The 13,371-nt window shown below is 37.7% G+C and overlaps 1 protein-coding gene across 7 annotated transcripts in view; it reads left to right on the top strand.

Moving 5' to 3' along the window:
• Nucleotides 1–13,371, top strand: part of MCTP1 (multiple C2 and transmembrane domain containing 1) — a 549,320-nt gene that overhangs the window by 69,376 nt on the left and 466,573 nt on the right. The gene's annotated exons all lie outside the window — the stretch shown is intronic.

Genomic DNA, 13,371 nt, shown 5'->3' with positions numbered 1-13,371 from the left:
GATTCTCAATGGCATCTAAAGTGGAAGGGTAGAAGTAAAATGTTTGTTTTTTGCTTGAGCTTTGAGCATTTACCACTCTTTGAATTGCTAAGAACTAATTAGTAGTATAGTACAATTTGTAATATGTTCACTCTGTTATTAAACCTTAGTATTGATTCGTTTGCCCGTGGGATGTTGTAGGTTTTGTATATCTGTTAGCTGATCTTTGGAGCTGGTACCTTAAAGTTTCTTTTGCATTCTCATCCCCTGTGTCAGAAGCTACATCACCACATTCTCTGGAGTTGATAGATGCCCAACCTGTTTTAAGAATTTTTGTTCAGAAACTGAATTGTTTTAACATCTTAATACCTGTACTACTGACACCTGTATCAGGCAATGAATAAATGATTAACTGCCGTGTCTTTATAAGGATCTTTTCAAATTGTAGCAAATCAGTCTGTCAAGTGTTATTAATAGTAGGCTGAGTCCAGAGTGAAATGCAGAGAGGAAACTACCATATATCTGCTGCATTATTCTACATATGAGATGACTATGAGCTATTTTGCACACTTCTCTGAGAAAGGCAGAAGAATTCTTATCTTGTAAGCTAGAAAAACTCAGGAGTAAATTGTTTTAATTTTCAGGTTTTAGTTTATATTTTGTTTCCAGCAAAACCCTTTTAAGGTATCTTTCACTACCTTTTGGAACATGTTATGATACATGTTTTTGTTTTGACATGGCAAAGAGGAAGCTGGAAGAAGTAATTTCATGTCTTCTCAATTATGTTCAAATTACAGATTTGTATTTTTCTCTTTAAATGTTTGAATGTAGGAGATGGTCAGGAGGAGGCCACAGGGTCAGGGATGTCATAGAGCAGTTCATATACCAGGCAGAGTTCGCTGGGGGTGACACCATCAAGATCCCATCAACTCTGAGGTTCTGTTCATAGAAATTGGCCATTCAGGGAAGCCTTTTTTGTGTTTGTGATTATTATAGAGCAGTGTTTTTCAATTCTATCATAAAATGCCCTCTTTTTATAATAATCATTTGTAATGACTCCTTTAATATGGTGAAGTAAAATTTATAGTTTCAAAAAATTAACATAATGTCCTGATACTATTATAAAGGAGAAATAAAAGAGAAACAATTTACAATAAAACAATACGTATTTTAGCATCTAAATGTTCAAGCACAATTACTCTAGGTTATCTCTAAATGCACCCTAGGGGGAGAACTACCTTCTTGCTTCCCTAGAGAACCACTGTAATAAAGTAACATTTAACGTGACTATGCCTTCCTGGTTTGCTTTAGATATTTTTCTTATTTTTGTCATTTTTGTCATTTTGTTTCCTTGAAATTCTTGGTAAGTGAGTATAGGAAAAGGAATGACTGAATTTATGCCATCTATTCTTTCAGTGAGATTTCAGCCATGGGATTTTTGACTTACAGATGATTTATGTAGAATACGCACACTTAGCATGCCATTTAGACCCAAGTCATAGACTTCTGAATTGTGCAATTATCAGTTTTTTCCAAGGTGATATGAAATGATCCCAGTCTGAACATTTTTAATGATGACATCGAGTGTTTGTGGTTTATCTGGTTTCTTTATTTCACAGCATTTTATTACTAATACATTTTTGAAAAAAAAAAAAGTTATTTTTTTCCAAGAATAGAATATAAAAATTCTCTGAAGATACAAAAGATCCAAGGCAATACCATTATGGTATTTATTGAAGTGGAATCTTCTAACCTAAAAAGTCAAGTGTTGACCATGGAATGAATGAAGTTACAATATTTTAATGGGAAACTAAATTGTGTATCTGTACTTTCAGCAATAAATTAGAAATCAAGATTAAATAGCTTTATTCCTTTAATCTAGCAGTGTAAAAGAAAGAGGATATATGTACTTAAAAAATGAAAATTAAAAGTTAACTGGAAAGTTGAGTTAAAGAAAAAGGAAGTCATAATCATACACGTGATTAAATTTAAGATATAACTTTATAATGGTGCCCAGTTAGAATTGTAGCTAAAATATTAGTAAGCATGTAGTTTTCAAAATACTCCAGTTCCTGGGGCAAGCTTAAATAGTATCTATATACCATATTGTCAACGATTGCAGTTAGGATACCTTAACTACTTTAGGGGCTGTATGGTGTGGAGGTTGAAAGGGTGAACTCTAGAGGCAGAGTGCCTGGGTTTGAATCACAGGTCTGCTACTTGTGGGCTGGGTGAGCTTGGGCAAGTCACTCTTTGGCCGTGCTTGACACAGAGTTAATCTAAGCACAGGGTCAGTTATGGTTAGTATCACTTGCAAGTTAGGACAGGCAACCTCTCCGCTATCCATCTGTGCATTGTGCGTTGCTCACACTTGTCTCTAGATCATTATCCCTATATCCTGCCTGAGAGGACCCCTGTTTTTACCCACATGTGACCCAGAATGGACATCTTTCTTAAAGTGGATTTCCTGGAAGCCCACCTGAGAGGAGGATTCCTATGAACATGATTTATTAGGAGGTTTGCTCAAGAAAACTGGTAGGGAGGTGGGAAGGCAGGAGCAGAAAGTAAGCAAGCCCAGCAAGGGTGCGATATCAAGCAGTCTCAGGAAGATAACGGGCTCAGTCTTGCAGAGGTCCCAGGGACTGCACAGATCACAGCTCGGCAGTGTTCAGATCAGGGGCAAGGGAGCTGGGATGATGATATTCTTCCACCCCTTGAGCTTTGGGCTCCTGGGGGGACATGAATTCCGAGTCACTGTTAAGTATTCCATGGATCCTGAACAGGAAGAATTTTTGCTTGGGTTGTTCTAGGTACATTAGATTTCCATGTCTATCATGAGCAAGTTGGTAGCTTTCATTTGCTCCATTAAGTTTTGGTTGCTTCTCAAATGCATTTATATGGTTTGCTCTTAAAATGGATTCTGCAAGAAACAATGTGCAAATGATGCTGTTTAGTAATTTAACAATATGCAACTACAGCATCTTACAACATGTTTAATTTGGCTGCTTAGTTTCTCCTTTAGTGTGTACAGGAATGTTCAGAACCCCCAAGTAGATGAAGGTACCAAGAATCTTTGTGCACAAGTTTAGGCTGGAATGTAACTCATGGTTGAGTCGTATTATGTACCCAATACTGTGTTAGACTTGAAATGATATTTCATTTAATCCTCACAGCCCACATATGAATTACGCTTCATCCTAATTTTAAGGCTGGGAAAATGGAAGTCCAGAGATAAAGTTATATGCCCAAAATCATGCGGAGCTGGTATTAAAACCGAAGTCCTTCTGAAGTCAAAGCTTATATTCTTTGCTAATTCCTATCACATAGGAAGCTGGGAAAATCTTTATATCCTGAATTTAGGTTGGCATCTGGAGACAGAATCGTCTGACTTTGAGCCATTATTGCTTTTTAGTGTTACTGAATTGTGAAAGAGTAGGAAGTGCATGTTTATGTGTTGGGACGGGACATTGAGGGAAAGGGGAAGTGTGTAAGGGAGAGAAAGAGAGATAAAGAGAATTAGCCTAACTGATAGCTGTTAATAAATTTTATTTCTCTGAGCAGTGGAAAGTACAATGATTAAGTTGTAGAGCATTCTCTGGAAGCTGCCTTTTTTGTTAATTATGACTGTAAACACACATACATTGCTTTTCAGTGTAAAGTGGCACATTCTTTAGAACTGAGAAGGGCTAACTCTGGGTAATGGATTAAATGAAGTAATGCACTGATCTCATTTTTCTTTCTCAGAAGCAGAGTAAGGCTCATGCCCTCACTGAGGCCAGTCTTTGTGCATCTATGGTTTACTGATTCTGGATCATCAACTCCTTTGGTTGCTTTCATGATAGTTGTTTAAATGCAGAGAAATTGGACTGTGGGCTGATTCTTTCGGATGCTTCAGGCCATTATGCTTTATTTGCTGGTGGGAAATTGAGTTGAATCTAAATATCCCCATAGATGTTGACAAGGCAAGAATGATCTTGGAAGTTTTTTTGGTTTTATCAGACCAGCAGAGAAAGACGTCTAAATGACTGATTTCTGTCTCAGAGGGTCATGCACAGCTGCTGTACAACATAGACACCTTACTTGAGGCCTTGAGGGTTCACCTTGCTTCTTGCTTCAGCCCTGTGTAGATACTCTGTTACTCAGGGGCCCCCTGTGACTGGCAGAATTCAGTTCCATGATTTACTCTTCTCAGCGGCTGATGTACTCCACTAGAGCTGTGGCATTTCCCTTGTTGCCAAGGATCAGAGTTTCCCCTGCTTATACTGTGTTTCCCAAAGTCTGCATGGATTTCCTGCTATTTGGGTATGTTTTTTAGAAATGTACTTCAATTGCCTCATGGTTTACTATGAAAAGAACCTAGAAAGATAGAAAAATGTTTGTATTTAAGTGAATTATAAATGCTTGGTATGATCTTCTTTAGAAACACACAGATACAGTTTTTAGACAAAGTACAGCTCATGGCTTAGGGACTTTAAAAGTAACTTTTAGGCTTACGGTCAAGTTAGCTTCAAAGAGGAAACTACAATTGTCTGATATCACACCCTAGGAAAGTCCCAGCTGAGTATTGTTTGGTATTTCTTCTATTTAAGTCCTTTATTTAGTTAATGTTACACATATTACTGAAAAAAAAAAGTTTCCAGAAATAATGAAAAAAAAAAAAGGCATGTGGAATTATCATTAACAATGAAATAACAACAACTAGTACAATTATTAGTGTTCTGTGGTTAACGATTATGACCAATAATGAGCCATTGGTTGTTAAGTAACCCGTACCAGGCTCGTTGCTCCTTAAAGCAGAGAGAAAATCACTGGTGTTAAGGCAGCATTATTCACGATCTGCAGTGGATGGAGGTGGCCTTAAGGGTATATTGACTGATGAATGGAAGGGCGAATCGTGGTGTACACATACAACGGAATATTGAGCAGGAAGGAATGAAGTTGTGAGGTTTGCAGCTAGGTGAATGAACCTTGAGGACATTATGTTGAGTGAAATAGGCTAGAAACAAAAGGACAAGTAATGTATGGTCTCTCTAATGTAAATGAACTATAATGAGCAAACTCTGAGAATTCAGTTCGAGTGTACAGGTTATTGGGGGATAGAAAGTGGACAGAGAATGGACAGTCGATGATTAAGGAGCACAGAATGTTCAAACAAGGCTCATCATAAATATGTCTAGATTTTAAGCTCTATGGAAGTCACATCTACTCCTGAGTTTTAACTGTTATTTCTAAATTCTGAGATGCTGTGATCTTTGTGTATAACCTGTTAGTTCCCTGGAACCCTGGGTGCCTGTGTGACACCTGAGACTCAGAGCGAGCATTACTCCATACAGCAGCTGTTGAAGAAGCTGAACAAGAGATCAGACTCCAATTAGAGATATGAACGAAATGGACCTGGTTAGGACTGAGGTAAATCAGAATACAGGGTGAAGGATGGTATTGTCTGTGTTTGGAAACTTCAACTTCTTTGTGAGACCAAAGAAAGAGATGTTTATTTGGTCCAAATTTAAATTTCCCATAGCACACTATCTAATTTAACGTGCCTAGTCAGTTTATTTAAACAACCCAAATACATGGAACCTAGAAGAGGGAATGAGATCCTATTATTCTGTACAGGTTAATGTAATACCCAGATACATTCCAAAGTATTTTGGGCAGAAAATAAAAAAAATTTTGCTAAGTCTACTTGAGGGATTGGGGGAAAATGTGGAACTGTTAAACTTCCCCTCCTGGGGAATTCCTGATATTCTCTCAGGTACTAGGGACTTCCAAGCCCTCAATCTTGAGGCTTGCCTTTATGAAATTTATTTCTCCAATGGTGAAGCTAGGCCTGCATGTTATTATGCCTAAGAATCACCCCCAGAGAGCCTCTTTTGTTGCTCAAAAGAGCCAACTCTCTCTTTAAGCCAACACTGCAAATAAACTCACTACATTCTCCCCTGTGTGGGGCATGACTCCCAGGGGTGTAAGTCTCCCTGGCAACGTGAAACATGACTTCCAGGGTGACCCTGGCCCTGGCATTGTGGGATTGACAATGCCTTCTGGACCATAAGTGGGAAAAGAAATGGAACAAAATAAAGTTTCAATGGCTAAGAGATTTCAGATAGTCGAGAGGTCATTTTGGAGATTACTCTTATGCAAGCTTTAGCCAGATACTGCAAACTACCACAGTATACCAAGCCCCAACTAACAGTATTCCTAAAAACCCTAGGGAGTGCACTGGGCTCTCTCTAAGTCTCTATGCAAGTTTTTCTTAGTAGGAGTATTTTCTCAGAAACTTAAGGCCTCCAGATTGATCCCATGCCAGATAAGCCCTGAAACCCAGAGGTACCAGTCTCTCTAAGAACATCAACCAGTTTCATTCCTCTACCCCATAAGGTCAACACCCCTTTCCAGATGAAGAAGTTAAAATGGCCATTGCCCAGATAGCCCTGAAGATTGAGATAAAGATCATCTGAGAGGGAGGAGGTGTCATTGAGAAATTTGGATTTAACAAATATTGGCGAATACTGACTATATAGATATTTCTTTTTAGTGTCTGTTATTTTAGAATTGCCAGAAGGAAATACTTGAAGTTGTTGAACTGTAATCCAGTAGCCTTGATCTTTGATAATGATTGTATAAACTATATAGCAAAAAAAAAGAAAAAAGAAAAAAGAAGAGTCAGTTGCCTGTGTTTGTATGGATCTATTTCTGTTCCACTGATCTAAATATCTATCTCTGACAATACTACACCGTCTTAGTTAGCCTACCTCTACTGTAAATCTTAAAATTGGGTAGAGTTCAAAACTAGTGATCAATAAGAGGGAGGGGTAAGGGGTGTGGGATGTTTGGGTTCTTCTTTCTTCTTTTTGTTTCTTTTTCTGGAGTAATGCAAATGTTTTAAAAATGATCATGATAATGAACACACAAATATATGATGATACTGTGAACCATTGATTGTATACTTTGGATGGATTGTATGGTATGTGAACATATCTCAAAAAATTATGTGTAAATAAATGCTTATTTAGAAAAGAATAAACAATTAAAAAAGAATAAAATTAATACTTGTTCATATAAACTAGTGTACTGTATAAAAACACAATGCATGATATTAATTACATACTTTTAAAATGTGGAGAGATATATATAAAACTGTTTGATGTTGACTAAAATGTTTCAAATATTTCTCATTAAAGAGATTATTTTAACTGGTCCTAAAAGTCTACCTTCAAAAAAGTAAAGGTCTTAGTTGAAAAAAGGCAAGTGCTAAAGTTTACCTTTCCTCACTTCATAAAACTTTTTCATTTCCCCTTGCACTTTGTGACAGCATAAATAGAGAAATCCCTGAGATACAATAAACTGTAAAACACGAAGCAAAATTCTTCATAAGTTGACTAAGAAGTAGGGAATTGTATTCAGATATCAAGCTCAAAGGAACTGTGTTGCATAGAAAAATTGAGGATCAATGCTTATTTCATTGACCAAGGACTAATGCTAAAAGAATCTTAAAGATTAGCAGATGTTGAATATCAATGTGATTCTTAACTTGTAGCAAAACTTCTAGTTGTCACTCAGAATTCATTCTCTCTTTCTAAATAGAATGCTTAATATTTGCCTGGGTACCTGGATGCCTAGAATAAAGACTTTAATTCCCATTCTGCTTGCAGCAAGGTGTGACCTTGGGACCAGGTTCTGACCAATGGGCTGCAGTGTAGACATGATGGTTGGAGTGCAAGCAGCCATCTTGGATTGTGAGGTGGAAGCTGTGATGGCACACACAAGGGATGGCAAAGCAAGAAGGCAAAGCCTGAGTACCTGACATCATGAAATCCCATACCAGACCTGGGATGATGACCTCCGTTCTTTATTATTAGTATTATTAATGGGAAGAAGAAACTATTGTGTTTAATCAACTTATTTTCAGCTACTTGGAGTTGAAGCAAATCCTGACAAATACATCAAAGTATTTTTTTTTTTTGACCACTTGTAAAATGATTTTTTTTTGTATAAATAAATTCCTAAGGATAATAAAGTTGTATGGCTCATTCTCAAATCAGCAACAGCGTTGAAACCCTGTTTGCTTTAAGACCTCATATGTCAGACTTCAGCAATTAGAGAACTCAGTTGAGCAGATCGGGCGAATGAGCCTGGCTCCTGAAAATGAGACCCCCTAGAGCAAGACCTTAGGTTGTCTGTCAACTGAAGAAATAACACTACTAGCAGTTGTATTGAGAGCCTAGGCGGAAGGGCACTCCATAAAATGTTTTGATATTAAAAATGGTCCTGTATTTTCCAAAAGGAGCCGCAGGTTGGAGTTCAGAGGATAGAGCCCGGCAGTGGTGGCAGTGATGTCAATCTTTCTCCTGTCGCCACAGTTACAGACTGCATTTCTAATCATCTCTAAGGACACAGTAGTCTGAGTCATCTTCTGGATATTTGGAGGAAAGTGCTGGTGGAAGTTTGTTTGGAACTGGAACTTTCTTTTTCCCTAATTCATCTGTTTTTCTCAAATTCGTTCTTTGATATTGAGGGTTTCTTGAGTGAAGCATCTGTTTCTCTAATCTCTTTATAATCTTTATTCTGTTCCACTTGGCTGAGTTGAGACATATTTTCATGATTTTTTGTTTCTTTAGAACATGTGAGATCCGTGGGGGAACTTGTTTCCTGCCCTACTTCTTCTGGCTTGATCTTCTGCTATAGTCTGTCGCTTCCATCCTCCACTTTTCCCTTCTCCTGCTCTTCCTTTTTTTCCTCCTTCTCCTCCTCTTCCTCACCTGTACCTTGTCAGTCACCATGGGAAGTAGAGGACAGACTCAAAGCCACCTGCAATCCCAAGCACAGGCTTCCTAAGACACATTATTTCTGTTTTGGTCCAGATGCAAAATTTGCCCAGACAGATGGCTCTGCCCAAGTGGGAAACAAATTTAGGCTTATAAAAATGTTTGGGATGAAGCAGGTTTACTTGGAATAAGCTTCTTAAATGGAACTTTGCATTCTTCCAAAGTTATCATTGTTCAAACCTAAACTTCTCTTTGACATTTTCTGATGAAATCGTAGTTCTCTGTTTCCCCCCATCCCTGCTTATTACAAGCTCTATGTTTATGTGACTGCCAGGCCCCCTTCAAAGCATTCTGACACACTAATTGATTTTGAAGAATTGTAAATGGTTCTGGCTGGAATGTACTATATATCTGGTTGTAGCATCCATACTGGATAGTGTATTTTGGGCACACAAGAAAAAAATGTCGTTTTGTTTACCTGGTAAAGTTAAAAATGTTTTCCTCTTATTTTAAGCATGTTAGGTCTTTTTTGAATAATTTTTCTTGCTTTTACTGATGTTTGCAACACGTCTCAATTTAGTACCATCTGTGAATTCATCAGCTTGCTATTTACTGCCTCTTATAGTCATTAAGGGAGATGTTATGGCAATAATACTTTATTTACTTGCTACTTTTCCAGTATTTACAGGAGTTATTGGCACTCGTGTGAGGAAAATAATTTTTCAGTTTAGAGAACATTTCCTCATTATTATGACTTATTTTAAATAGAAGAAAATATTTCAGTGATTTTGGAGTTTAAGCATATCTGTTATTAAGTATTCTTGCTGCTCTGAGCCATTAATGAAGTTGTCTTAGTAGCTTCTGGTGGTTGTGAGAAGTGAGAGGGAACAGATTAAAATGATGGAAGAGTTTCACTTCTTTTTTAGTTCCCTCTTGGCCCCAACATGAAGTCTTAATTATTGTGAAGTGGCTAAATTCCAATAAAGTTAGAGGAAGAAAGGAAAACAGGAGAATCACGTAACATGAATTATTAAGAGTGATAAAACGTTCACCACAATATCCCTTTTTTCTTTTAATATATGGTTCTATCAATCTTTGTACACACTTCTAGAGGCCTGCAGACCAAGGAATTCTTTGTAAAAATGGGGGGAATGAGAATCCATTTTGGTTACTGAATGTGTAGATTTTATTATTTTATTTTATTTTTTAAGTAGAGTTGTACTGCAGCATTCGGGTTGTGCTTGGGTAAACAGAAATAATCTGTGTTTTTACCAACTCTCTGAATATCATAGGCCTTTGGCAAGTGCGTGAGGAGCCACAGCTCTGTCTTAGGCTTTTTAGTCCCTGGTTTTGAACGTCAGAAATTAAATGTCATTTGTTAGTAGCTCATGCTACTTTTGCATGTTAGTGAGAGAAAAAATAATTGATTATGCTCTTGGACTCTTGTCATTCCATCAACTGTTACTTTATATTACATTTAGACTATTTTAGACAATGCAGGCTGTTGTTGAGAGCTAACAGTTGCTTATTATGGAATTAAAATCATGATCATGCAAAAGATTTTGTGATGTTTAACAGGATTTCTGGCAGATCTTTAGTTTCTAAATTTATGTACTGCCTCACCTCCCAGACCCGTTTATTAATTAGCTTAGTATTTATTAGCTTAGTAATGGAGAGTTAAATGAATAAACATGAGGAGGTGGGTACCACTGTTGCAATTCAGAGATGAAGATGAAGATTTGGGCAGATTTTGGAAAATGGAGTTTTTGTATTTGCACTAACTCACCAGGACGCTGAAGTTTGATCGACTGTTGCCTTAGGTGGCTGTGTCTGCTGGGAGGAGGCTGTGGCTTCCGCACTTAGGCTCACCCCGGGCCCTGAGGGGTCTCTGTGGGGTCCACCCAAGCTGACAGCTGCTTTAGGCCTTCCTCGTTAGGACGGCAACCAGACTCAAAGTCCACATGGGTCCCACTACAATTAGAACAGAGCTGCCCAAATTTCAGTCACTTGAGTATCATCATCTGATTTTTGCCAACTATACACATGAACTTTATATTTACACAATGTTCTTCATTTAAATCAACTCAATTTTGTTAATTAAACAAATTATTTTAAAAGGAAATTTTGTATTACTGGCACAAATTCGAAAACTCAGGATCCTTTCCTAAAATAGGTGGTAACTATAACAATAAGTAGAATGAAAACAAAACAAAGTGTAAAGTTCTAGCTGTTTGCTGTTACTCAGAGGCTTAGGGCGGGAGACCATCTCCTGATTAAATGGGAATTTTGAGAGATGTTAAAGCCCTGCTAACACAAAACTGAGATTTTTTTCTCCTTGGTATTAGAGAAAAAACTTTCTACTTGATTTAGAGTTGTGTTTTTTTTAAATGTACCATTACCACCTAAAATGATGTCCCTTACCACTTGTGGAAGCATCCCACACTTTGGGAAATATTGGATGAAGGAAACAAAGAAAAAGATCAAATAGCCCAAGTGACTCACTCACTCATTCATTCATTTAGCTTTTATGTGCCCCAAACTGGGTATGCAGTGTTGAACAAAACACACGAAATCCCTGCCCCTGTGGACTTAGTGTCAAGCAGAGATCTCTCCTTTCCACCTGTACTATCGTACACCCACATCTACCCCCCCAGCTCTTCTTGTCCCGGCTCTTCCCCCTTGGCTGCCCTAGTCAGGTGTAACTTCTTTTGGGGACTAGAAACTGCTTAGGGTCCTTGTTCTCTTCTGGCATTAGCCTGATCCCTTTGTTTAAGGCTCAGCTGTGGAATGTGCCTTAAAGCTCTTGTTCTTCCCAACAGACAAATCTCCTGGCCTCTGCAGGATATATTAATTGGTATATTAATATTCAGTTAATCTATCAAGTTTCCTATGCAGTTCCTGAAATTCCTGCATGATCTGAGAGGCAGGGAAGCCAGGGGTCACATCTAATATTAAGAATTCCAGAGGCCTGGTTATTGTTTTCTTTGTGCTACTGTTTCATAGTGAGTATAGTGGCTTTAATCCCCAGATGTGTTCTGAAGCTTTCTAGTATGCAATCAGGCCACATCAGTTATCTAAATATTACGTGGTAAAACATTTCAGTGAGACCAGTTAACACAAAAGATATGTATCAATGTTATTTGATATAGTAGCAAGTGCTTTTCTAGGTTTCCATGTAAATATCTTGCTTCTGGTATTAATACCAAGACTCAGAACTTCTTCAGATTCAAAACCTGTGAACTCCCATTACCCTCATAGAAATTAATCACAGTGTAGATTATCTGCTGTCATGGGAATTTAGTAATGGAGATTATAGCCTCATGATTATTAGCCAGAGAGAGAGCAACTGTGGCCGAGACCAGCTGTGCTAGTAGCACCTCCTGCCCCCACAATCTTTACTAAAACAAATAAAAAGAGTTATCTGTAGTTGGAATATGGAATCCCCAAACTCCTTTTGTTGTTCTGACTGAATTTCAGTGAAATTATATAAAGTGCTTTAATAAGAGGGTGTACCTGCTCCATTATCCTTCTAAATTTAGATATGATAAATTTTGACATCTGCTAGGGGAAGAAGAATCTTGAAATCTCTGATGAAAGCAAACCCATGAACAAATTTTAAAAGTAATGCCAATGTTAGATTCCAGGAAAGAAAAGCTATTTACAGAGTATACTAGGAATATTTAGAAACAATACTAGGAAATATGAATGTGCTAGAACGAATGAGTAATAAGTGTTTTGTAAAGTTTGTAGATAGCATCAGTGATCATACATCTGTCGTCTGATTTGAAAGTAAATCTGTGCTGTTGCTTTAAAAAATCTTTATTGCATGAATCTTCAGTTGTGAATTCCACCAGGGCCATATATAACCTTATGTATCTGCTAGTCAGGTACCCCTTGGATAGTCAGTGGAAATACCAACTGAAAAGACTTGAATTTCTTTCTTTTTATTTAGTCTTTCCCTTCCAGAGATAGCTTTAGGAGGGATTTTACTAGCTTCACTTTTGTACTTTACTAATGATAGTAATTTGAAGATGAAATCTTTGAAAACCTTGGCCTGCAAGTCAGGAGGGGACAGTTGCATAGGTTAGATTGAAAAGACAATAAATATGTATTTGTTTGCTACCAGATTATCCATCAACTTAATGCAACTCTGCAATTTCTTGCACCAGTATGATTGTTTCTAAAAGGAATTTTTAATTCTGCCATCTAACTTCCCAGTGTGCATGACCTTATGTCTGTTGTATGCGACTGCTTCTGAGAGTGTGTGATAATGGAGGGAACTTTGACTTCTGGGGGAATTTCCTTTGAGTTCCTTAGGGAGAAACTCATGTAGACATTTCTAAGGGACCACCCAACACATACCTGGCAGGTGTTGGAGCCTCACTCTCCTCTAAGCTGGAGAAATGTCAGTGGAATACAATACCAGGCAAATAATGTCAAGAGAATATTCTCATTACAGGCAGCTGTGGAAAAAGGACAACTTACAGGATAGAGTAGTTTCTCAGTAATTCTCCAGAAAGTCAAGGAGTGACTTTCCCAGCACTAGTTCCTTGGATTAAAGCCCAGGCTTCCTATGGGCATATCATAACGAGAATTCCTGGCAACATAGCAGTATTTCCAATTATGC

The sequence above is a fragment of the Choloepus didactylus genome, chromosome 13, assembly GCF_015220235.1.
Source record: "Choloepus didactylus isolate mChoDid1 chromosome 13, mChoDid1.pri, whole genome shotgun sequence".
Taxonomy (NCBI): domain Eukaryota; kingdom Metazoa; phylum Chordata; class Mammalia; order Pilosa; family Megalonychidae; genus Choloepus; species Choloepus didactylus.
Note: the sequence above shows the minus strand (reverse complement) of the source record. Positions and strands in the feature narration are given on the sequence as shown.